At 46.5% G+C, this 6,067-nt stretch overlaps 1 protein-coding gene across 1 annotated transcript in view; it reads right to left on the reverse strand.

Moving 5' to 3' along the window:
* dachs (unconventional myosin-IXb-like dachs) overlaps positions 1-2,581 on the reverse strand; it is a 57,976-nt gene extending 55,395 nt beyond the window's left edge. Inside the window, exons 1-2 of the mRNA XM_018028317.2 lie at positions 1,724-2,581; positions 1,268-1,536 (exon numbers count right to left, since the gene is read on the reverse strand). The gene's annotated coding sequence lies outside the window, so the exon portion shown is untranslated. The remainder of the gene's footprint in view (positions 1-1,267; positions 1,537-1,723) is intronic.
* Between the last annotated feature and the right edge of the window lie 3,486 nt (positions 2,582-6,067).

The raw sequence follows: 6,067 nt of genomic DNA on the forward strand, positions 1-6,067 counted from the left end.
TAATTTCCGTTATCGTTCGTCTATTAATTAGACCGCACCGTACTCCCGTTTGTCGTTTGTTTCGGTTGCAAATACGTCGGACTGTGTCAACGAACCGATAATAACGTTCCGGGCTGTTTTACAAATTACGAATTAACGATAATTCCTTGAATGCGAAAGCTCGCGAAATTCGTTGCGATTTAATCGAAATTTCGATTCGAGCCGTGATGATAGGGGGTCGATTGAAAATGCTAAGCTTGTCAGCTGGCGAAGAATAATTCGCTTAGGGACGGTAGGTGAAACTAGCGGTGGATTAGGGGAGAAATTTCGATGCGGGCTCGATGCGGGGTTAAACGCGAGAACAAGGAGCCACCGGCGGCATAGCAATGCGATTTCGAGTTTCGAGTTATTAGATTCGAACGTCGCGTGAGACGATCGTACGGTAAATTGTGCGTGCACACCGGAATCCAATTGCACATAGCGATGCGCGGCCTGCTTATACAGCGAAATGGCTTTAGACGTTCCTCGCGGCGAATCCTAATTTTCTATCAATAGATCGATCTCGTCATTGGAAAACTGTCTTTCCACGATAGACGCGTATACATATTTCATCCTAGTGACATAATTATGAATTATATGGAAACTAGTTGAGCCGCGAATTATTATAAATAATATAAGAGAAAATTAATAAATGAATAGAATATAAAAATTTAGATACACGTTATTCGTCAATGAACTGATTGAAACTCATAAGCAATTTTTCTCTCTAAAGATAAAGTTTGCACAAGATCATATCCAATGTTAAGGCAGGCATTCGAGTTAAGATGCGTTTGTAAGAGATACTCCTACACGTTCGGATCGATCGAGAGGAACGCAAGAGGAACGACAGAAAGGAGAACGAATCCACGATGCGGACTGGTCCTCGGCGCGAGCAGTCTCGGTGCTCAAAGTCAACAATGATATGACGTTGGCTGGCGATATGCAAATGGGAAGATCGGTCGAAAGACGAGCACACAAGGCCGCCTAATGAATATTTACTCGAATCCGAAGCGTATGGCTATACGTCGAAGCTACCTGCACGTCGATTAAACGTATAATTTTCGAATTAAATCATCGGTTAAATCATTAAACAGTTGTCCCATGCAAATGGTCTTTACTCCGGAAGAAACCGTAGCTTACTTTCATTGCATCGTGTCAGCGTATCGATTAAATGATCATATACATCGGTTACGAATTTATCAATATGTAAAATTAATATTATGATGAAACCTTCTAATTACCGACGTACTTGTTCACTGGTGCAATTACTGGCTATTCCTGTAGCGTCGCTTCCGATTCAGTCAGCATAGTGCACGGACCATCACGTTCTGCAGATCATTTCAATTGCAGGCATTGAAATCACCAACATCTTTTCGAACACGGTACTAGAAACACTCTCGCGGCACATCGACCGAACGCTGTACAGTGTACTGTAGAACCGTTCGGTTCACGAACGCTTTAATCCGTGTAATTACGTACGTCCCTCGTCAGCGGAGTCAATCGCCCCTGCATTGTTTGCTAAAAACAAAAGCGCGGAAAGCCTCCGAGTTCTCGCGACGTCACCCCGTGTCCTTTTTTCTCCTCCCCGGTTCCGGACCGTTAATCCATCACGGTTCACGGCGTCGGCGAGCGAGAAAAGCACGCGTGACAAATCGAAGATGGTGCCAACCGCGAAAGAACTCGCATTAATTTAACGCGTGCTCACCCTAGTCCGATTGCACGTTGACAAATTCGGTTTTCTTCGTAGAGAAACGGGAAACGGACTTTCCACCGGACCACGTGCCAATTCCTTTCGGTACCGTTGTTCCTTTACCAATCAAGCCGACATTCTTTTAAGTGAACGGCCAGATTCGAATCTTGAGTAAACATCTCCTGTTCCGTCCGACACGGATTTTTGGAAAGTTTAACCTGTTGGTGTAAGGTTCCGTTAAGAGTGTACAAGGGAGACGTGTTAATGAATTGTGTCTGGTCCACGTGCTTCCTAGTACCCGGACGCTTCCACTGTCAGGTGCACGTCGCTGTGTCAAGGTAACCACGTGCAAACGGGAGAGGACAGGACCGCTGTCGCCTCGAATTACACCGATGATCCACTTTCTTGACTGCTTTTATGTTCCGAATTGGTAACACGGGCTAGCTTCGACGTAACACTTTTTTTTTTCATCACATCAATATTTAAGAAGTAGATCCATAGTTTCGATAAAAATCGTCAGATATTCTACATCGTATTTCCAAACGATATAAAACATCAACGAACAATGATAACACACTGTTTCACCCCGAACTTTTGTCACTAGAGAATCGACGCGGTCCGGTTGTAGATTGTGTCACTCGAACTTTTAACGATTTTGTAAAAGGAATCGGAGGATTCCCGCGCAAGTTCCGGAAGAAGTACACGCGTGCACGTACCGGGCGCGTTACTTCATCGAGTTGGAGGAATAGCAAAGGAGGCACGGTGTCCTTTGCCGAGTGGTGGTGAGAGACGATCCTGACCGCGGCGATGCCGCTGGGTGGTGATGCTCGGTGGTGGTGGATAAGAAGAAGAAGAAAAGGAGGAAGGAAGAAACACAAGAGGAGGTGTGCTTGGCGCGATCTAGCCGAGAGTTGTACCAGCGGCCACTGAAGAAGAAGTGGCGTGTGCGGATCGCACGGCCTGGTAAAACGAAGACAGCGGCCTCGAAATGGTAAGGGACAGGGAGCAGAGAGGCCGAAAGAGAAGCAGATGGAGTAGGAGGGACTGGGAGAAAAGAGAAGAGGGAGTATGGAGTAAGATCCTCAGGAGAGCGTCCTTCTCGTTGAGAAGAGAGGTACGAAGAACGGTTCGTCAAATGGACCAACGCGTACCGAAACCGTTGTCTACATCCAAATCCTACTTCCTTATGTACCTAGTTCACAAATATACAGAAGAGCAATGCATGTGAGAAAAAGAGAACAGACCGTTAATTTATGTCAACTGGCACCGGTCTGTCCACCAGTAAGATTGTCTCAGGTTTGAAGAGACACGATGGACTGTTGAGAGACGTCGAAAAAATGCAAGAACGTGAAACATTTGAGACAGGAGGATTTCGCAACTGAAATTCGTGACTGAAGGTACCCGGAATGGTCACGAGTAGCATTCTCGTATAATTGCTAAGTACGAAAGCATCCGGAACATTCGCAGGACGAAAGCCGGACTGCAGGAATCACGTATAACGAACGAGATATTCCAAGATTTCCCACTTTTCGACGTCTGAGAAGAAGCAGTTGGCAAGCGGCGCGGCGTACACTCGCTTAATTTGCAGACGTGCTCGTCGACGACGACAATCATGACCACACTTCCCTTGCTTTTCTGCCCTTTACATACGTTTCGTCCACGGCACTCTCACTCTTCCTTTCCCTTCCTTCATGTTTATCTACACCGTGTCAATATACTCGACGTTCTCAGATCCATAAATTACCCTCGTTTCCTGATTCTCAGATCTTCTAAACAATCATATAAACTTAATGAATTCCCACTCAACGACGAGCTAGTAAATCGTCTCCCTCGCTCGAGGACAGAAATCCTATCGCATCCATCCAACCGCTCTTCCTCCATGTCTATTCCCGCATCTTAGCAACGGACACAATTTCCTTACGGGTTCTCGCGGATCGTTCTTTCCACGTCGTGTAAAAGCACGAGCACGCCTCGTAACAGCGTTCTGGTAGACAGAACCCACGACAGGATATCACGTGTCTCCTTTAAGTCCACGGATCCACGACCGTCCGCGACGCGCTTTTCACGGTCCTCTGATGCATTGCTACCGTTTCGAGGAGGGTCCCCAGCCGCAGGGACTGCCCCCTCGCCGAAGGCCTTGTATTATGGTAAACGAGACATCGGAGCCAGAGACTGCCAGTCATCGGTACTCCTTCTTCAGCTTCCCTCCTTCTCCTTCCCTCTTTTGTCTTTCCACAGGTTGTTTGCTGGTATTCGCGGTTGTCTCTTCCTGCTCGCTCTCAGATGTCTCCTGTTACGATTCTCCCGTGTGTCTGCAGCCCCGACACGCCACACCGTAGCCGTCATCGTAAAAGGCTTAATAATCTTAATGAATTCAAGAATACAAGGTAATCTTAAACGTGCACTTACGGAAGAGGTTCTTTCCTTTTGGTCACCGGTCGAGATTCTAAAGAGCATCCATCCATCATCTCTTTTCTAACCAGTTCTCGATCTTACCATTTAATACTCGAAAAAGTGTTCAGTTTTTAACCCATTGCTACTATCAGATCTTCTTTTCCGTCTCTCTTTTAATCTTGTTCCCTCTCTTCTCTTCTGTTCCACCTTCGCTTTCGTATTCTTCCTCTTCGACTTCGATGCCCATAGGAGGGCGGAATCGTAGCTCGGCTCGTTTCTGTCGCACGACGATGCATCACGGAACTCCCTAATGAAAGCCTTTTCTCCGACTGCCAATTAACCCCCGCGCGACACCGAGCAAACGGGAGAAAATAGTGAACCGACGCGACGCGTGCACCCATACAACTTGATCGTTCCTGTGTTTAATTGTACACTTCTATGTATACCGTTTCACAGTATGTTTCATCGCTCTGTTTTCAAAATACACGGAAGGAACCAGTGGTGAATAAAGAAATTCATTTCGAGCGAAAGTTCTTTGCGATTTTTACGTTTGATCGTTGTTTTGTTCCACGTGTAAATTCCACTCGCGTGTCTCGTGACTTGAAAATGATGAATACAGTAGACGCAAAGGAACGGAGTACTTTTCTGAATCTAATTTGAATAACTCGTTGCGCTGAAACGGAACTTGGTACAATACGCGTACGCGTGTAACGTGTTCTCCGTTTACGACTTACGATATTATTCACCGTTCTTCGGTATCTGATAAGAAAAAACGAGAAGCTCTCTCGGATGGTAAGCCTGGTTGTAATACTTGAACGCGAAAATTACGCTGACACTGGCTAGGAGCCAACACGTTCCACGGACACCGTAAAATTGCCTCCATCTGATAAACGAAATTCCTCGCCCGAATGGACAAAAAAAAGAGGAACGCGAAGGGAACCTTAACCCGAATGCTAAAAATCGGAGGGCAGAAATTCATCTTTCGCGAGGCGTCCAGCACGCTGGACACTAATCCGACGATAAATACGCTCGGTCACGGGTTAAGGGAACCGGGTACGCGATTGACAAGTCAAACGAGTCTCGCGCGCGATTCACCGACTACGATCGATCATAGCGACTATCCCGGCGCGGATCTCATTGGGAAAAATTCGCGTGACGTCCTCTCTTCCACCCCTGGTATCTGCTCGACTAACCACCCCTCGGGATGTTGGCATTGCGTAACAAATAGCGTTAACGATGCGAATCACGAGATCACACGCCGCCGACGATTATTAATTGTCCTCATTCGTCAAACGGACCTTGACGCTTGGGACCTCGCGATTCGATAAATTCGCTTCGGATACAGTCGTACAGGTGCAAAGATACATCCAAGGAATCGATAATAATCCCAAATCGAAGTTGACGATACGACCACTGTCGATTTATCTTCGTCACTACGTAACCGGGTTAAAGTCATCCCGAGAATGGAACAAGAAAGAGAAAGAAGAGATTTTCGGTGGTGACATACAATTTACAACGGGCGCGCAGGCCGTGTAAATAGCGAAGCACCGCGTCGGAGCGCTAATTAACGGCAGGGGAGAAAAATAATTGTAGCTTGGCTCGTCGATATCTCTCCGGTTGCCAAGAGTAATTACGCCACGGAGAGCGTCCCGGGAGTATGTGTCGCGTGTATGAATAAAAGAGGACGGGCAACAAGGTGCTGGGAGACCGTTTAACTTTGTATTTCAGACCGTACGCCCAACACCCAGCCTTAGGGGACACGATTACGTCTCGCCACTTTCTAATTTACCGTCGAGTTTCGCCAACTGACAACTCGCAATTTCTCCGTGCAATTCCAAACTCGACCGTACTGATTCCAAACTTGATACTTTTTCAAGCTTCCCTCTCTTTACTAATTTCCTCTGCGTTACTAAAGAAACAGTTTCTAAAAAAAAACTTTTCACGAAACATGACCGGAATTTTAAT

This window comes from Ceratina calcarata, unplaced genomic scaffold (assembly GCF_001652005.2).
Source record: "Ceratina calcarata isolate Rehan_Ccalc_2016 unplaced genomic scaffold, ASM165200v1 scaffold449.2, whole genome shotgun sequence".
In the NCBI taxonomy this organism is placed as follows: domain Eukaryota; kingdom Metazoa; phylum Arthropoda; class Insecta; order Hymenoptera; family Apidae; genus Ceratina; species Ceratina calcarata.